The sequence below is a fragment of the Erithacus rubecula genome, assembly GCF_903797595.1.
Source record: "Erithacus rubecula genome assembly, chromosome: 9".
NCBI classification, from domain to species: Eukaryota; Metazoa; Chordata; class Aves; order Passeriformes; family Muscicapidae; genus Erithacus; species Erithacus rubecula.
Genome location: NC_136660.1, coordinates 20,449,911 through 20,471,116, shown reverse-complemented (window position 1 = coordinate 20,471,116; position 21,206 = coordinate 20,449,911). Strand labels below are relative to the sequence as shown.

Genomic DNA, 21,206 nt, shown 5'->3' with positions numbered 1-21,206 from the left:
CAAACATTCTTTTTTTAACTCAAGATATATATACTGTAAAGATCAACTCTTTTTAAATTTCATGGCATTGTGTTTTTACTGTAGTTTCTTCAGCTGTGCTTCATGTCATCTGCTTAGTATATGTTAGCAAACAGAGCAGGGTATACAGAAAGCAATTTGTTAATCATATCTGTTCTCACTTTTTTATTCTTCCATCTAGTAATCCCTACATGTTCTTGGTGTGAATCACAAAAAACTTAAAAAGAGTTGTCCTTGTTAAAAATTCATCTCAAGAATTCAGTATGACCTTTTACATCTAGACCCTGATTTAAGAGCCAACACAGCTAAAATCATAAGATAGTATGCTGCTGCTGCTGCACATTAAAAGGTCAAATTCAAATTTAATCAGGTTGACATACTGTTCTTTGTCTTAGGGAGGAATCAATTATGAACTTCAGTTAAATATATAACTCTCACGACTTTTTCTCAAATGGCATATATTGATAAATTTAGGCCATAATTATGCAAGTATTAAGAAATACTTAACACTTAAGTCCTAATCAGTCATATCAGAATCAAGAGGTATTTAATATTTGCAAAATTAAATGTATGCATTGGTGTTTTAGAAGGCATCAGACACTGGTGTCTTCCACAGCAAAGATCTGATATGTGTGCAACAGTTTGTTCCAGACTGCCTAGTTCAAAGGGAGATTCCTGTCCTAAGCAGAGAGTAACATTTACCTTACAGTGACTACTTATGGTAGTTTTAGCAGCTAAGACTGAATAGGACTAGTAATTACCTTGAACCACTCTATCATGGACGAGGGCTGATTCTGAATGTTGAGTTCAAAAACTCTTTCCTTCTTCTCCATTTCTTTGTATGAGGTGCCTGTGTCAACTGTGAGGTGTCTGGAGAGCAGGAGCCTGGTGCACACCTCTTAATATTTTCCTACCCCTGCTACAAAAGAAGACATCTTTTGTGTTAAGGTCTTGCAATGAGATCCATTTTGCCCATTGAAGGTAATAGCAAGGTCAGAGTGTCCCTCTAAAAACTTCTCTTCATCAAGAAATTAGTCCTGTATGCTTAAATAACCAAATTAAAAAATCTCTCACTTCTCCTCAAACCACTGTGTGTCCATATACCTCTGTTTGCACATGTGAGTGTATATATGAATCTATATATACACACGGAGACAAAATTTAAATAATTTGGGTAGGGGCTCTGACCATTGCTTCAACTTGTTTATTCTGAACAGCTACATTATGCTCTAGTGGATGTTTTTTCAGTGTTGGACTTTTGCCACTGACTTCAAAGGAATCAGATTCAGGCCACTGAAAAGAAAAGCAAATTTTGAAACCAATAAGATTTTAAAAGCCTGGCTTTGAAAGTCATGATATGAAGCTCAGAGTTTACTCTCCCCTATGTAGAAATAACCTGTAGGGGGGAGAATGGGACCTTTAGATAATTAACTATTCACTAAGTCTTATGCAGCTCAATAGTGCTTTTTATCTTCAAAGTGCTTTTTAAACATTAACTAAGTAATCCTCTCAATCCTCTGAAGTAAATAATTTGGTATTTATTATCCTGGTAAAGAATTGCTATAAATTAAAAGGAAATGCTGAAAATAGTACTTTTCATGTACTTTTTATTTTAAATTAAAAAAAAAAAAAAAAAGGCAAAAGAAAGGCAAAAACCCCCAGAATCTCAGGCTCTGTATCTGCATTCCCATGGCACTTACTCCATTTCAAGAGTTACTGCACCAAAGTAAATATAAAATCCATACGACTGCCCATTGTCAGAGATGGAAAACCCACTGCAGAAAGTAGCTGCCTCTGAACTCTACTACACTCCCAGACAGTTGTACTCCTAAACAAACTTTTATAGCACATGCTTCAAATAGCCTTCAATGTCATGAACTGCCCTGATTTGTGGGAGAATGATTTGACTGCAAATTCTTACAGTGGAAGAAATTTTCTATAGATAAATGTAAAGTAGTGCACCTGGAAAAAAAACCAAGAGATACCTAGAAGAAAAATATTACCAAAAAGGAGTAAGAACCCACGGTTGTGAGACATAATTCTATAAAAATATCAACTTGATAGTCAATATAACTAAGGAAGTAAAGCAGATGCTAAGAACTTATAGTAAATGTACGATGGGGTTTCCTTTTAAGCATGTATTTCACTGAATAATTCCACCATTGCTGTATATTTACAATTACATACACAAAAGACTGCAGAATATGCATTTTTTATAGGATTTAAGGTTTTGGTGTTATTTCTTAGCAATGGAATTAGCACATATCCCACATTGTTTTCCAAGCAAATGTTGTTTCTCTAACAGCTTGAGCCTCTCAGATTTATAGTTGTATCAAAAAGACTGAGAAAGAAGATAAAATTAGCTTGCATCATCCCCCAAAAAATTAAAACTGCCCAGGTTTCCAGTATTTCTTGTTAGGCATACTGTTTTTCTTAATATGGAAATTTTTAATTCAATATTTATTTCCACAAAAACATTTCCACCAAGACCTCTTTCCCCCAACATTTCAGTGTATGAACTTATTTAGGTAAAAATGTCAAAACAAGCAGGCATTTTAGTAAAAATGAAAAGCATCCCATTATTTAAAATCTTGCCAAGTGAAAGCAGTTTCAATATTAGAGGCAGGAAAATGATGTCTTCCTCCCCACTGAGGTTCAAGTGTTGGCCCTTGCAATTGATAACAAGCAAGATACTAATGAAGTGTTTGCCATTAAAAGGAAACCACAATGGCTCCAGCTCACATCTGAACTCTATCTACAGTTTACTTTCTATTTGACAGTCAGTTTATAAGATAAATTTTCCTTCAAATCCAAATATTCTAAAAGAAAGACCAGAATGAATTATTTCTTAGAAATGTTATTTCTCTCAGTCTGCTGGTCCAAATTCTACCCCAGAGCCAAGTTACAATGATGTTAAAGGTTTTAGTATTTGAAAGCCTTAGCTACTAAATTTGTCATCCCTAATACACATTCAGAAATGTTTGCCAATTTATAGAAATGTTAGAAGTACACATAACCTAAAACCTCAGAGAAACAAGGCTTTGAAATTATTCAGTTGTAGAGAAGAGAATAAATAGAATTAAATCTGCTACAATTTTAAATAATTGAGTTTTTCAGTAAGAAAAAATCAGTAAAAAATTATCAAAAATTCCTCATGTCAGATAGAATAATTAGATACTGGAGAAAGGTATACCTGCTGAAGTTCTGGAGAGAAGAAACAATTTTAATATACTTGGGTTTGGGATAGACATGTCATTTCATACCTTCTACATAAACTTCAAAGATTAATCCAATTAATGGAATATCCTTTTCTAAAAGGCATCAGGAAAAATAAGAGAATGACCCAAAAATCAAAAAGAGAAATGTTAATTTAAAGATAGTCGATATGCTTCATGTCAAAAAGTAAGTCATGCTGGTCATTTTTTTTAAAATTCCCATTTGAACAAGTGTTTCACTCTCCAATCAAACTTCTGACACTGTCTGCTATTAAAGTTACAGTACAGAATTAAAAGGACTCACCAGTTCAGTCACTCTTGGAAAATTCAACTACTCATACTAGAAGCCCTACTGTACTCCATAAAGTTCAGATCCTGACCAGAACAGTGACAACAAGTCCCCCCTTTTTAGGTAACTATCACAAAAAGAAAAAGGGTTCATAATTCCTTATGCTGTAGCATTGAGACTTGAGGCTTAGCTCTAATAGAACCTACAGTAATACTTAAAAGGGACTTCCTTAACAATGGGACAACTGATTCAACATGTAACTAATCTATATAAGACACTTTAGTATAATCTTCCATGATCAGAGTTATAAAATATTCATGGGGTGCCTCTATATCCAGTGTGTAACCAGGATACTGTTTCTGGAGATGCCATTACAGAAATATCATATTCAAAATATGAACATCTGGTAATCAAATGCATGGCAGTGTAGTACTTACATGAGAAACATGATTTATTCCCAAGAAAGAATATTAATTCTAAACACAGGGCTTCCAGACTTTCTGGAAGACAAAAACATGAAAGAGACTGAGGGGAAAGTAGAGCTGTGTGTATCAAGAGAAAAATCAGATCTGAAAAATTGCTATAGTGAGCCTCGGAGAAATATAATGAATCAATCTGGGATTAAGATACTAGACAGGAAACAGAATAAGGACAGAAGCACAAGGGATGTTGTAAAGACCTTCAGGGCAAGAAGAGAGGTGAGAATAAAATTCTGCTTAAAGATGAGGCAAGAAAAAGAAGGTAAAAAAAACCCCCACAAGACAACATGAATTCGTAATTCCAACCCTCTAATTACCAAAAACCTCAGAGACACAGAGGAAGAGAAATATGGGAATGAAGATGTAGTGAATGATTAGATCTGAATTAATTAGAGACACAAAAACATGTTGAGAGCAAAGACCTGACTGCAGAGCATATTTGTTTGGCATTAGATAGTGATGAGGATGGCAATAATACTTTCAGAAAATTGAAATATTCTTGCAAAATAAATTCAATGTGAGGAGTTGATAGCTGTCTGTGTTTAAATACAGTAATACATGGAATAAAATCTTCAAAGGAAAACCTTTTTTACAATCTACATGCACAGACCAGTGGGAAAGAAAAAGGAGAAGAAAATGTGCTGAGTAATGGACACGAAAGACAGATTCTTCATCTGTGTAAAATAGTTCAGCTCCATTAACTTTTTCATATAGTTCAAGACAGGAAGGATCCATTAGATCATATATTCTGACCCTTTGTGTCGTAGGTCATTAGATTTCATTTTCAGTTTTACTCAGCTTAGTAGTTATGTTAAACATCTTACAGAAAAACATCTAGTCTTGATTTGAAAGCAGAGAGATGGAGAATCATGTTGCCCTTGGCTTTTTGCTCTGAAGGTTAAATACTATTGCTGCAGCAAAACTGTGCCTTATTTCTCATTTGAATTTGTTTGGTTTCAGCCTCCAGCCAGGAGTTTTTATTTCTTTTTTCTACTAGCTAAAATAGTCTTTTAACATTTAGATTTTTGTTTCTTTTTTTGTACTTCTACATCATAATTAAGTCACTTATTTGGGAAGCCATACAGAACAAGTTCATTTTTATCATGCCTCCCTAAAAGTTAATTTGCTCTAGCTTTAATACTGTTCCCCCCTTTTTTTACCCTTCTGTTTTTAGAAATCCACACCCCCAGTTACTGCACTGGTCAAGGTAAAGTTAACCCCTCTACCCACGTTCACTCACACTTGGGTATTAATAAAACACTGTAGGAGTAGGAGATTGCAAAAAGTCAATCCAGCTCTCTACAATGAACCAGGAATTTTATCTTTCCTTGCAAATTCAACAGCCAATAGGATGAAAAACTCTTCTAAACTCATTACCAGCTTCTCCTCTGGCTCCACCATTTCTTCAGTGTTTGACAGGACTGTCTGAAAATCCTGGGAAACAGGATCTCTGTGCTGTTTGATAAGGTATTTACCAAAAATTACGTACAATTTGTTTGCTCCTCCTCGTCTATCTTTGCTTGTGTTAGCAGTAATAGTTTCAGGAGAAAGAGTAAAAAGTGCAGCACAACCCTTTGCTTACCTTCACATCTTGCTTATTATTTACTTGGAAACCACTGTCAATACCACCCTTTAACCAAGGCACTAATGGTGCTTCAGCACTTAATATGAAATATTACAGTTCATCAATGAAAATTGGTGTTCCATAAACAGAACTTGTGGAGCTCACTGGCTCTGTATGTGCTATTTATTTCCACTGATAATTTTTCCTAAGTAATTTCCAGTTCTGTTTTGCTTAATCACTCGTGAGTTATGAGGTCATTTGTAACTCATAAAAATAAATGATACTGCAGGAGTTATCTTTTGGAAAAAAATTGTGCTAGTATATTTAACTTGTATCATTTGGATCTTTATCTGAGAAGAGGATATACATTTGTTTAGGACATGCCAAGTCATATGATTATTGTAATGCATATTAAAGTAACAATAAGGTAGATCCACTTGTAAGTATTTCTACCACTGTTTCAATAAATATTGCACTCATTGTTTTTCAACAGTAAACTCAAAAAAAAGTAGGAATCTCTCACTGAGCTGGGAAAAAAATGGCTACCTTAGGAATTTCCCCAGGTGACCTCTATTATTTGAGGCTTACATCCTGATTTTGTCATCTAGACTATTTTAATTCTTCTCAGTAAATTCGTTTTTCTCCACTGCTGAACTAAATGGTGGGAAATTAATAAAGGAAAACCCAGTGCAATATGTGGTGGTTTTATTTCTTTTTTGAATTCCTTGACTAATTGTAGGTATTTATTTATTTACTTAGAGACCTAACTAAATCTGCCAAAAACTATAAAGTTGCCATGTCATAAATTAAACAATATGATGTCTACATGCCCTGGAACAAGTCTTTGTTCCTACTCAGGCAAAACCGAGTTTTCTAACAAATCACTTACAGCTCTGAGACCAGATGGCTCAGCTCAAAACATAGAACATGTTTGTCCTTTGTGATCTTGGGTTAGTTTCTATAATCTCATTATTCAATTCCAGCAACCTTTGGGTGACCACAATTTCGCAATGCCAATGCAACACTGATAAGAGTGATGAGAGTAAGAAGGATGTGTGAGAACTGGGTCTCTCTACTGGGTGCAGATTAACTTTTCCCATTGCAGGATCCCTGTTCCCTGGCCAGCCCACAATTCACAGGAGGTGCAGAGCAATGCAGGTATTGGCAAAATAACCTGTCAGAGTTATAAAGTCCTTTTAGTGATAATTGACCTCCAAATCCCCATAATTCCATCTGTAAAACCGTATATAGTTGATTTAAACTGAGTGATAGTGAAAGGAAAATAGAATGTTGCTGAGGTTACTTCTGTTCGAATCAGATTATACAAATACTATTTCTTTAGGAATACTCTGTAGATCCCTCCAGTGAAGATGAGAGGAAATAGTTTCCTACCCTTTATGAAAATAGAAAGTTCCTTTTTTTTGATAGGATGGTGTATTTTTCTGAGTGTTTTGGCCAGCTATGGAATAAAGCATCTAAAACAAGGATAAAGACTAAAATTTCAGTAAAAAACACATAATGGAGGAATCTATTCTGAAATTAGTAAACTAATTGAAAATATTTTGCAAAAAATAATATTTTAAAATATTGAGAATAAGTGCTTTTATTACCAGAATTGATATTGCATCAATTTATAAATTTTACCCTTTTAAAGCGGTGACATAATAATTTTTTAATTTTTTACAACCATGAGCATTACTTAAAGACTGTTTCTCAAAGACTGTCGTTAATAATGGCAAAGAGCAACATTATTCACTTGTAAAGTTCTCACTTCAATCTCTGTCCTTGATCATGCAGCTGATCTTTGAAGTATACCACTGACACCACTGATTTTTTTTTTGGATAAAAGCATATTTTCTAAAACAGCAAACCACTCTTCCCTGGTGCTCTACACCAAACCATTTAAGACTTGCAAGATGTAAGTTCTGCGAGTTCTGGTTAATTCTTTTTCTACATAACTTTCTTGATCTACATTGCCTAGAGCACTTGGTGAATTGTCTGCACAACTCTGAAGGCAAAACACTAGAAATAAGATGTTACTGAATTAGAAAATTGTCATTTTCATACCATATCCTTCCCAGTGAGCCCAGAGGAGGCCACAAAGATGATCAGAGGGCTGGAGCCCTGTCCAGTGCAAACAGCCTGGGGGAGCTGGGTCTGTTCAGCCTGGAAAGAGGAGGCTGCAGGGAGCCCTTGGAGCTCCTTCCAGTGCCTTAAGGAGAAGAACAAAAAGTTTGGGAAAAACTGCAGTACACAGTCACAGGGCAAGGGGAAATGGCTTTAAACTGAAAAAGGGAAATTTAAGTTATATCTAAGGAAGAAATCTTTTACTGTGAAGGTGGTGAGGCACTGGCACAGGTTGCCCAGAGAAGCTGTGGGTGCCCCACCAGAGTGTTCCAGGCCAGGCTGGATGGGCTTTGGGCAACCTGGTCTGGTGGAAACTGTCCCTGCCCATGGCAGATGATCTTTAAGATCCCCTCCAAACCAAAAGTTCTATGATTTCTCTTGACAGAGGGATGGAGAAACGTGAATTCATCTTTCAACAGTGTTTGCATTGTGGCTCTGGATACAGAGGCTTTCATTCATGGGGCAAAAGTCTATTTGTACCATGTGTTTTTGGAGGCAATTTTCATCACAGATTCTAACCTCTTTGCAAACACAAAAGAAATATTCTTATAGGAAGAACTGGAGGAAGGAGATGTTTCTGTCAGAGTACTGGACTTACCATTACCTGTTCACTTGTTCAGCATGCGAAGAACATTGCTGGGTGAACTTGGTCTGAGTACAAAGCAGATTATATTTCAGCAATTTACAACCATGCAAACTGTCTTGTTAACTATTCTGAGTTCTGTGGGCTGTTTCAGACCATGGATAATCTGTAGGCAAACTGGCAAGCAATTGATTTTCAAAATTCTTTGCTCCTCTTTCAAAATTTTTTGCTCCTTTTTTTCTTTTTGTCTTCCAGTTTGAACCATGAAGAGTCTGAGAAGATACAATCTATGCTTCATATATGTTTTGAGGCTGTCTCATCATACAGGACATAAAATCTCATGTCAATCAGAAGAAAAAGCACAAGCTTTTTTTAAAAAATTCGAAAACACTATTTTTACTCTTAAAAATTTAGGTCAGATGTCACCTACATCTTTCCAGGTAATTAGCAATGAGAAATAGCATTGAAAAAATAAGTAGGCAGGAGGTATTTCAGAGCATGCCTCTGAGGGATAGCAATAATTTAATAAGGGATAACTAGCATAGTACAGCACAGGGAAAATTCTATCCAACTAGCTTTGTGGATATTATAGTGGAACTTGCAATTTTTAACAGCAGATGACATTACTGATTTATATTTTTAGAAAGCCTTTGATGAAGTTCCTAATGACAAACTTCTACTAACTATAGAGTTCTACAGTTAGATAGTGAGACTTAGTTAATATCTAATTAGAACAAATTAAAAAACCCAACTGGGTGATCTAGCTGACTGGACACAGTTCTTGTTCCATTGAAGTCAATCTTCAAGGTTTTTTTTACTTTTCTTATTTTAAACAAACATAGATTAACAAAGGAAGGGCATTTCTTTCACCTGAATTCAATCTTCTTGAAACAGTTTGACTGAACTTGTTGCCTATGATTCCTCTTTGGGTATTTAAGAACTGAATGCTCTGGCAGCTTTTCTTTTGCTCTAATATTTACAAGGGAATTCTGGTGACTAACAGAGGGACAAAAAACTTTTGCATGTCTAAATTAAATCTGTTAATGAATACAGGATTGAAAGCCCTTTAGCAGTCACTGAGTCCAATGAGTATCAATAATAATGATTTCTTCAGATTTTGGATTAAATTTACCTGTATAACTGTCTTCAAAGTGGAAGATGCAGATAATACAGTCATACAAAAGAGCTGGTGTGCTGCAGAATGCAATTTAATTTGTGTTATTTAGGTCACCAAACAGTATATTCTCCCATATTCCACTAGTATTGGGGTATATCTGAATATAAAGGAAGCAAGTGCATTAACTCTTTTGTCAGACAAACAATTTTTAAAGATGGATGCTCCTAGAAAGAAAATGTACTATTTGTAGGTGAAAGTAAATTGCTTGCAAAAAAAAGCTAAAGGCTGTGGCTTATTTATTTCAAATTATTGAAAATCCAGAATTACCAGAATCTGTAGGGAAATACCAGAAAAGGAAATTTCCAGACATATGAACCAATCTAATGTCAAAGAGACAGGACATCATCATGCTGATAACTTCTAATTTTAGAAGTCCTCCCATATGCAGTTAAGTAAATAAATAATCAGAACTTTGAGAGATCTCTCTTATCACTGGGCGTACTTTCAGAATATATTGCATGAAAAGCACCTAATAATGTTATTGACTAGTTTATACTTTTCCATCCATCATTTAATATTCAAATCCAGCCTATTTAATGTGTGATTACATATGGAGTTACTCTGTAATTTCAATATAATAAAAAATATGGCAAAGGCCCCCAAAACACTTGTTTTCCACGTGATCACTGAATTGAGGAAAGAGAAACCACAACTACCTGGTTTGAGGACATCCCACTGTTAGGCAGGTATAACATCCACTATTACTCAGTCTTAATATCCATGTACTCAGTGATTTGGGCATTTAAATTCCTGCTGCTAGCTGCCATCCTGTGCTGAGCTCCTTTCAGCCCCCAGTGAAGCCAGTGTGAGATGAAGAAACCCTGCAGCACACGAGGCCAGTTCCCCCTGAGCCATCAGAGACCTGACACTTCACAAACAGCACAGTCATGGACTCACAGCTGCTCTGATTTCATCATAAGTTTTGCTGGAGTTAAGCATAAACAGGCTGAACTTCTGAGAACATCCTTTCTGTGTCTGATTACCTGTGTTTCTTTTTAAGCATAAGCCATACTGAAATACAAAACAGAAATAAATACTGACCAGTTGCACCCTGCAACTATCTTGTTTTAACAAATATGCAGGACTGAGTTCTAACAAAGAAGTATCTGCATGAAAGCCCTTGGAAGTGTACACAGGTTTACACGGAGAGAGGAGAAAGTAGAAGGAAATAATGGGGGGAAACCCCTGATTTTTAGTGAACTTGTAAGCAAACTAATCACATGCTGTTACTTGTATCAAAATGCATCTGCAAGTTAATGAGACACAGCATTTTATTATACAGCACCCCAAGACTGCTGGCAGTTTGCAAATTGAATCAAGACAGAGGTTTTGCCCCCAAGGAGTCTACAGTGCAACTTTAGGTATGACACAAGATAGCAAAAGAACAGGCAAGAAAACTGGGAAGAAGAATGATAAGTATTACACAATGCCATGGTGTGCATGTCATAATGATGGATCCAGATATTTTAAATAGAATTATTTCTTTTGCCCTCTATCACTGGAATTTTACCCATCTTCTTTGACACTTGTTGGTGTGCAGACACTCGTGAATTGGAAGGGTATTTTCTGTACATGCTCAAGCATATGGAGGCAATTGTCTTCAGACTCATTGTTTTTTGATGCACAGTTGTTTTTCCTCCAGAATTGGAGCTCTAAGACTTTTTTTTTCTGTTACTGTTATTACAATCCCATTCAACTTAGCATGTACAGAAAATGGAAAGCCACATGCAAACTATACCTGCACTTAATTAAGTGCAAAACATGGAATTGATTCAGGAAAAATGACCATGAAAATTTTCATAATGTGACATCTGCTTAATTTGAGGTACTAGACATGTCTATTTTCCTTTTACATATTTCCCTCCTTTAAAATACCTGTAACTTTTTCCTTACAAACTTGCACTTTCTTTGGATAAGATGATATCTTTTTCTTTTAAACATTTTAATATTCCAAATCTGCCTTTTTTTTGTTCAGCTACTAAGTCACGCATAAAACCATTGTGTTTAAAGTGCATTATTCAAAGATATGACAGAAGTTAGTCAGAAATCTCTTTGTATTTATAGCCTTGTGTAGAAGGCTAAAGAGTACTCACCTTCACTCTATTTTTCTCAAGTCCAACTTTTATTTCTGTGTTTGAAATTGGTGGGATGACTGACAGATCAAATAAGCAATTACAAGCAAAAAATGGCATCAATTGTGCTTATTTTGGAGAACAATTTTCTCATTGTTGTCTAACCAGGAAAAGAAAGGGATAGATATTCTTTGAGATAGCTTAAAAATGAAAGGCAGACAAAAAAGATAGTAGATCAATAGAGAAATCAGAGACATTAACTGACAGATAATATGAGACCTTTGAGTGCTGAAAAGCTTCCAAAAATCCATTTTCAGGCAATATACATAAAGACTTAGATAAGGCAAAAATAAGAGATTGAAAAATATAAAATTGGAGATATTGTTAATTGTGAATGTATTTTGCAAAACAAAGGGAAAGACCCAGAAAATATTTCAAGCAAAAATTAATAAAAAACTTATCTAAGAAAGGGAAAAGGGAAGGAATGCTTATTAATGAACTAGATGTTATGGTCTTCAGACTTCAGTCAGGAAGACCACAAAATCTTAGTTCTTAAGAATTAAATTTCTGAGTTTGACTGACCTGCAATCCATCTGGAGTCCAGAACAAGCAGGACAATGACACCATGACTTTCTCATTTCTCCGCTTTTCTCACCATTTTTTCTCTCTGAATACATGGATTCTGGGTGAGCACAAACCCGTTCCTCAAACTGAGGAATAAAAAGGGAGTGCACAGTGGAAGCAGGGACAAATGGTGTGGGAACAGGGCTGGAATATGGTTTGTATGTGTAGGGATAGGATCAGGAAAAATAAGGTAAAGACTTAATGGCACTGGGAAAGGGATGTGAAGAATAACAAGGGATTCTGTAAGAACCTAGGTCAGAAAAGAACAGACCTAACCTGCCAACCATTCCAGGAAAATTTCTGGAGAGTACCACAGCTGCTTCCTGGCCCTTTTGTGCAGGGAGGTTCCCCAGAAAGTAGTGGGAACACAAACAGTGTGCCCTGAACTTACCTGAACAAGCAGGTGAGCTGTAATGGGTGTCTGCACTGGCAGTGAAGTGCTGCTGAAACCAGCAATTTCATCATTAACCCAGACACCTGGATGGAGCACATATTATACACTCTGTTATGAAAAAAGTATGTAGCCAAAATGAATAATTCATTTTGGAGAAAACTTTCATACGAATTTAAAATTGTGGCTATGACTAACTTGTCTCTTCAATTGCTGAAGAGAGGCTATAGAGTTTGGCCAAAATTACTGGGTGAAAAAGTGATGACAAAGTAATAACAATTGCTTACAGATTACTTTCAAAAGAGTGAAAGCCTCTATTTTTATGGCAAAAGTTCTTCCTCCAAAATGTTGATCCAGCTCAACAACAGAAGTCTACTTAGGCATTGAACTATGAATAACAGGTAGGTAATTTGCAGTAATTTGAATGAAAATACAAAATACACCACACAAAAATAGGTCTTTGCTGTATTATTTATGCCAGACTATTATTTTGAAATGCCTGGTTTAATTCACAGATGAAATTGGGATATTTGCAGAAAATAGACAATTTATGCATATCTGTATACTCATGGACAAATATATGCTAAAGATGTGCAGGATCTTATAGCATAAATTTATAAATTATGGAATCAAATCTGGTTGCCACATTGCAAGAAATACTGGCAATTTCACAGTCTCCAACTTCTACTAAATCAAATATTTCTTTTGAATTCTGTATTGGTAAACATTTGAATCATGAGTGGCAAAACTTGACAGTTCTGAGATTTTTCTTTGCAGTCGTACTCGGCTAACAAACTAATTTTTCTAAAGTTGTTGGGTGAAATCTGAAGACATGGAACATACAGCCACAAAATATTTGAATCCTACAGGACTTTGAAGGGGGGAGAGGGCAGGAAAGTAACAGTTCTGTTGAGCTTTGCCAATCAAGACTGACTTTGATTGTACAAAGGGATAATGAGGGGAGTCCAGAATATCACATGCCATTCCTTCCAGTTTACTAGAACAATTTATCCTGCTGTAAAATGAAATACCATTCCATAAGTATTACATACAATATAGCATAGAATTAATTTAATGCAGAAATAACACCTGAATTATTTAATTATCAATACAGTAGTCAGTGGAGCAGCAATACAGTCTATATGCTAAAACTCTATCAATAAAATTAAAAATTAAAGGTGGGTGAGCTGGGAATATACCTCACCTACAGCTCTCCTAACACTTCCTGTCATTTCAAGTTGAAAATAACCAAATGAATTTTCACAGGCAATTAGTTGCTAGAAATACCTGTGGAAGCAAGTATACTCCCAGTGTCTCCAAGTAATTTAGACCAGCAGGTGTTGAGGAAGTAATACATCAACAGCACACAAAAAAATTTCCATGGTACAGCTAGTAAGGCTAAAAGAAGTTAATTGCAGAAGGATAAAATAGCCTATTTTTTCTGTCTTATATTTAGCAAAGAAACAGCCAAGTACAAAATCTACTCACACAAAAGTCATGCCACTCCTCAGACACAAGCCCTTCTCAACCAAAATTCATTTCATGATGCAGCACCCAGTGCTAGTTACACCACAGGAGTAACCCATTAGCATGCTTTATTGCAAGGCACATAAATCATTCAACTATTCAGTTTATGATTCTGAATTATAACTGATTCTTCTTTTCCTTAAATGAAAAAAAGTAAAAAAAATAGAAATTTTACCCGAAAATAAAAAGGTAGTGTGATATATGCATATGTAGGTTTGCATACAGGAAACTTAGATAAGGACTGTTGTGATCTTTTGGTGAGTGCAGTATCAGATTCATGAAAACAAGTCAAATTATTTTCTTTTATACTACCTATTTTTAAAATATACAAAGGAAGCATTTCATAGTGCATCTACAAGATATCTGTAATTTGGGGTGACTGAAGTCAATTGAAGTTCAGAACTTTGCCCAGACATCTTTTCATATCTCATATTAAAGCATAGAGATTTTTTACAATCCAAATTACCTCCAGGTATTTTAACTTTGATTTTTTATCCTTAATTTCTTAAATTGATTTGTACTTTACAAGAAAAAAAAAAAAAACCAAAAAAACCAAACAAAGTCTCATATTTTCATCCCTTCATCCCCAAAGAAAACATGAAGGCAAACTTTGCTGTGTTGTGTCATTATGTCATCAAGAACAGTAACCTGAGAATTTGTTTACCAAATACTTTTTCCTTTTAGCATTTATACAAACTAAAATGCATCAGAATGGAGGAAACTAGCTCTAAAGAGAGGAATACAACAGGAAAGTACAGGAGTTTTATTCTGTGGAGAATGGATTGCTATGGCAACAGGATTTAACTGTGCTTAATAAAGCATGGTACATGTACAAAATTAAACAAGAAACCAATTCAATCTTTAAATGAGAAATAGCTTCTGATACTTTCTTCTAAACTTACTCCATTTACATTTTTAAGCAATTTTTCTCCAAACAGAAATTTATGATTGGCTTCTGAAAATAAATCTAACACATAACAAATATCACTTGATCTTTGCCTAGACTATACATTAAAACTCTGTTTCAAGAACATGTATGAGATTTCTTCTTACTTAGAACTGCTAAACATCTTCTGAAGTACAACCAGAAAATTCATATCAGCATACTGTTGAGGATTTGCCTCTGCACTGTAAGCACACTTAAGTATTTGCTTTCTTGGGCCACAGATATAGAAATCCAAAATAACATGATTGAGGGGGGAAAATGCAGGAGAAAGGACCCTCTTAGGATTTAGTAATCCTGCTCTTTTCCTCTCTGTGTTTCTGATGGTGAAACTTTTGTCAGCTCAAATACACAGGAGGAACAGGCTTTATAGAAGAAGATAAGAATTTATTGATCAAATAAGGAACATTTTTGAGAAGTGCCTGGATGGGATCCTGTGCCTTGTATTCTAGGATGAGCCTGCCTGAACAGGGGGGTTGGACCAGATCACCCACAGTGGTCCCTTCCAACCTGACCCATTCTGTGATTCCATGAACAGCTCAAGAATTACATCAGCTCCAATAATTGCTAAAAAGATTTTTTTTTTGTAGTTGTGGGACTCATTTAGGGTTGCATTTTACACTGAAATTATTCCTTTAAATTCTGTATTTTGTTACATGAAACATCTCTTATTTAGCAGTGTTACAGCACTCACTGGGTTTGGTAGAAATTTCTTGATATCTGATATCTGTGGTTGTTGGATTGGACCCCTAAAAATGCATCTTTAAAGGGACAAGATTAGTCAAGTTCTGGCATTTCTGTGATGACAAATACAATTTTAAATTGTATGTTGCTACCTATACCATGACACACAAATAATAGCAAATTAGAGGTGACCAAACAAAATTAAATTGGCTGTAACAAGATTACTTTTCTGTCAGAATCTGTCAGGCTCATCTTTTTTTCAAGTACAAACATACTCTGAACTGATAGCATCTAAAAACCAACGCAGATTCCTCACAATGCAATGATGGGTTATACTAGAACAGGCTAAGAATGAAAAGGTGAAAATAACAGAGTTATGGGGTCCACCCTTCTCAAACTTACAGCTAAAATATTAGTAATAAGGCTCTAAGATGTCTTTAGGAGCCTCATTTACAAATGCAAAGTCATAAGGATTTGTTGCTTGGGGTTTCTTTTATAATTATAGAATCCACAAAGCTATGAATATCAGAAAATTATTTTAGGGGACCTGGAGACATAGGCTGAGAATTTGATATTTAAGCATTAGAATCCTATTTCTATATAATTTAATATAATCACTTATCAGCCTCAAAAAGATTCCCACATCAAAGTATGATAGATAAAATTAATTCATTTAATTCAAGCATTAAACTATTATGAATAATTAAAATGATTAATTTCAATAAATATCTCATCACACGATCTGTATTATTTCCGTTATTATCCTTAATACCAAAAAGATGTGCTGATAGAGTTCTTGATTTGTAAGTCTTAGATTTAATTACAATTTATAATCTGTTTGAATTTTTATATGTGCACGATTCTAAGTGGATTGCTAAAAAGTTTCTAAAACTTATTTAACATATAAATTTTCCATAATTCTTGAGGGAAACCTCCCATTGTTTAGAGTGCAATGTAAATAAATCCAGGAATGCTGAGCTAGTTTTGGTTGAGGACGGAACATGGGATAGGAAACCATTTTTCCTGAATATTACTGAGATTTACTAAAGTAATAAATGTGATTTTAAACAATTATTTCTTAAAATCAGAGGATTTTCTTCCCCACCATTGTAGTCAGATTTATCCTGTACCACTGAAATAGAAAAGTAACTGTGTAAGTTTTATCCAAACTGGTAAAATTGAAAAAATCCCTTGAATTTGTTTAGCAATCTTTATTTTCAAGAACTTGTAGTAGTATATAGGAATGTGTGGAATGCTAAAACTTAAATTGGAAGTTTAAGGGAGTAATGAAATGTATTTGGAAATAGAGCAAAAATTTTCTGATTCTTCCAGATCTCCCTCACTGTTTAGTATTCAATTTGAGCATTACATAAACCTTGTCAACCTTTCTGCCTTAACTTTCTATCTATTCTAGACACAATGCTTTGAATATTTTCTGAATATCAAGTAAGAGAACACTTTCTTTATAGCTGTGTTGTAAAACTAATTGTTCCCACAGGTTATCCCATTCATCAAAATAAGATAAACTGTCTAGATATACTTTATCATGCAGTAGAGTCTAGGGGCCAGCCAGTCAAATTAGAAAACCAATCTGGTTTTAAATTACAATAATCTAGAAGAATTGCTGTTTTGGCATAATTACATTTTCTGTTCTTTATCAAGTTCCTCCAAACTATAGAAGAATGTGGATGAAATGGAAGAATTGACAAAATAATCTGTTTTCAAAAACTCTCCTAAAATATTTTTACAAATATTAACTGACTAATATTCCTACAGATTTAATGTTATTATTGGACCTGCAGTATGTGAATTGGTATATATAGAGGTCCTAGCCAAGTGTGTAGGTCAGTGCACTGAAAACCAGCTGAAAGTCTACTGTGAGTATTCCATCAGACTATTTTATCTTCTAAACCTACTGGGATTAAGAAATGGATGCAGTGAAATCTCAGAGTTACAATTTTATGCTGCATGATTCATAGTAAAACAACACTGCAATTCCCTAAAAAGACAGATCAATACTCCAATGCACTGAATGAGTAAGTTAATGTTAATCAGCAATAGCATTGTTTAATAACATCAGGCCTGCGGGTCGGGCTTGTGCAAAAATATTGGCCATTACATGTCAGCTACTGAACAACTGTGTTCATCATAAAGAATTGAATTCCATCTGAAATACTACTTTAGTGCTTTACCTTCTTTCCCTTGAGAAATATAGAGTAAACTAATTACAATATGCTGTATTTGAGTATGAAGTTATATCCCTCTTAATTCATTTTTATGTGAAAGGAAACCTTTCCTAACGATTTATTTACTAAGCTCTCTATTTCAAGCATTTGGTTTTACTGTAATTTAGAAAATTAGCTATCTGTACCAGTAAATTCCATGGAATTATTTCAAGGAAATGAAGTTTTCAGTAGTTACTACTACTAGTACTTATTTTACTGAATTATCTGACAGTTGACCAAAGGGCAGTAAAGGGTGATTAAAAGTGGAAAATAAATAACCACATAATGTATATGGTTAAACATTTACCTGGTAAATCTTAAATATCTCCAAGGATGGTGCTTTTGCAGTCTCTCTTAGCAACATTCCAGATCTTAAACATTGTGATTCTATTATTTTTTAATATTCCAGTGGAATTTCCCTTGTAGTTTGCAATTGCTGCCTCTTGTCCTTTCAATTCCTAGAAGTGATAGAGGGTGGACAGTTAGCTCATCACCTTTTGGGTTTTAGGGGATTTTTCTCTGCCTTCATGGTCCTGTGATTTTGTAGGTGTTTATTTTTGCATTCTTTTTCTTCCTTGAACATTAAAATGCTTCTGTGAGACAAAGAGTAAGTTTGAGTGGATTTGACTTTCTGCTATACAAATATGCAGTGGTAAGCCCATAGCACATACACTGGCACTGAGGGATAAACCATGGGAATACCCACATTGCTAGAAATTGTTTCAGTCATCCATTGCTTTAGAATTCAAATGCCTGTTTCACATGCCAAAGTTTCCCTCAGGTTCTCTGTTACTTTGGACTTAACCAAAAATACTCTCCCCTCCTTTCTTGTGATTGCAACAGAAAGGGAATAGGAGCTTCAGCTTTTTCTCTGAGAATAATGATGAAATTCAGGTAGACACAAGTGTGCAAGTATTAAAGAATGAGAAGATTCTCAGTCTCCTTCTCAAGTTCTATTGTAGTTTCTGGAACTTTGCCAGACAACATTTTGTTGCAGAAAAGCAATTTAAAATGTATGAAAAACTTCTATCCATGCCTACCTTCACACTCAATCTCTATTTAAGTGCAGATGCAGAGCTACAAAAAGAAATCTAAATCTATTGCAAATCAAAGCAGCAAAGTTGCCAAAACAAGTCTAAAAATAAATTAGCTTTAAAGGTGAGTCTATAATTAAGTTCTTTATAAAAAGTATATATACAGACAGATGTAAAAACAGCAGATATTTATAAATCACTTTTCCTGGTATTTATTATTATTTTGATCTTTCATGGTTTATTGATGTTTCATAGAAATTTATTGTTATAAATGGAATTAGAATATATTATAACTATTTCCAGCTACATAATGTAAATGTATTCCAAATCCAGATGCAATATCTTGATATGATTGCCAAACAAATTTGATTTTTACTGGTAACAGTGTGAACTGGCAAGAGGAAAAAAAGAAGGTATTTCAAGAGAAAAGAAAAACCTGCAAAGCATGTAAACATCTTCAACTAATCTGAGAGTAATTACACAAGATGTACTCAAAATCAAAATTGCTTCTTTCCAGTCTTTCATAAATGACTCAAAATAGGGCAAATTTTACCAAGTCTGTTCCTCATGTGTCAAAGAATTACACTTCAATTCCAAAAAAAGAAATTTGAGCACAAGGAGATGCAAAGAATTCTATTCCATTCTTTTCTTTTCATCTTCTGGCATTTCATTACCTTGGAAGTCAAATGAATTTTATGGCTGATATTGTCAGAACTGTTTAAGGGTCTGTTAGTGCCTTGTCATCATCTTAAACATTGTTGGATTTTTCTGTCCAAAAAGTTATGAAACCCCAGAGGGTTGGACTGAAATGATTTCAAGGCATATATGTATCTCTCTAAAGACAAACAAAATGTTCCTGAGGATGTGGTTGAATGGAAACCTCTTGCAGTGACAGGAAAATGGCAACCTAAAAGCAACTAATTGCAACCTGATAAACCTCTACCCAAATTATCAAGATCCCATTCTTTCATTTTTTTGATTAGCTGAAGTAAAATTAATTGCAAAACTACTTCTATACTCAATTGGTAGCATTTTCTATCATTACCACTAAAATGCATTCAGAACTGTGAAAAGAAAAATGGAATAGTTACAATGGCTCTAAAAGGAACCATGGATCAAAGTTTTCCTCTCTTTTTAAATCAGACACTTTTATTTATTTTAGAACCATATATCTCTTACTGTGCCCTGAAAAAATAAGAATGAGTGTTCAGTTAAGGAACTGGACTGTGAAACCAACATATTATAACTGTTCTGTCAGAAGAGTTTCAAAAAAAGGCTGAAAAAAAAAAAGCCATTTTCTTTTCAACAGGAATACCTGCAGATTTGATGATTTTGCACAAGCTCAGTTTAGTGGAAAAAAACCAACAAAACCAAACATCTCTTCTATAAGAACAAAACATCAACCATTTTTTGATTAGAACTTCTCATATGTTTGGGATTTTTTTGTGCAAAACAAAACTCTAGCTCAAGGAAAATACTTCAACAAACTGTTATGCTTTTGTCCACATAGAAATTTGTAATAAATTTTAATAAGAATTCTCAATTCCTTTTGTTCTATATCCCACAAAGAAAAGTTTAAATTAATAAAATAAAAATTTGATTTTCTTTTGGCTCTAGTTAGTGACTACCTCAGTAGTAACTTTGAGAATGACCTTGAGAAAACTCTTTAATCTTACTCAGCTCTGCCTGGGAAAATAATAGTTCCTCATGAGTGCTACAGATTGTAAATTAATTGAATTTCTGAGATGTTCTGATGTAACAGTGGTATCAGCACAGCATACAAGAAATCATTGGAGAATAATTCTTCAAGAGTCCTGGTCTCACCATTTTTCCAATAAAACCATGTCATCACAGGTCTCAAGCACAATACAACTGGAGCAGCACTCTAAGAGAAAGGAAGAGCCCAAAATTTCTGCATCTTAATAGTGTATTCACTTGCATATTACTGAGATGATGTTTGAGGAGGGTAAGAAAGGAGGATTATTGTCACCATCATCACCTGACATAGTTTCACATAACATCCCCATAATCAATCCTGTAACTTTTAAAACTTCCTTTTTTAAAAACAAACAAAACTCAAAACAAAAAATAAAAACATCCCTCCAGGTTTGAATACTTGGAGTGAAAATGCACCAGTTAGCTTTCCCAAAGTTCCCAGGAAAAATCTGAATATTCTCACTTTCAGATTCTTATATATTTATCAGACAGATAGAGTTATTTGCCATCAGAAATTCACTCTCCATGGAAATATCAA

General features: G+C 34.6%; 1 long non-coding RNA gene across 1 annotated transcript; it reads right to left on the bottom strand.

Moving 5' to 3' along the window:
• Window positions 1-10,349: 10,349 nt before the first annotated feature.
• On the bottom strand, window positions 10,350-18,367 carry LOC306805032. Its single transcript, XR_013775091.1, has 3 exons — window positions 18,226-18,367; window positions 12,540-12,650; window positions 10,350-10,463 (listed from the first exon to the last, which is right to left on the bottom strand). It is a non-coding gene; the product is annotated as an uncharacterized lncRNA (long non-coding RNA).
• Between the last annotated feature and the right edge of the window lie 2,839 nt (window positions 18,368-21,206).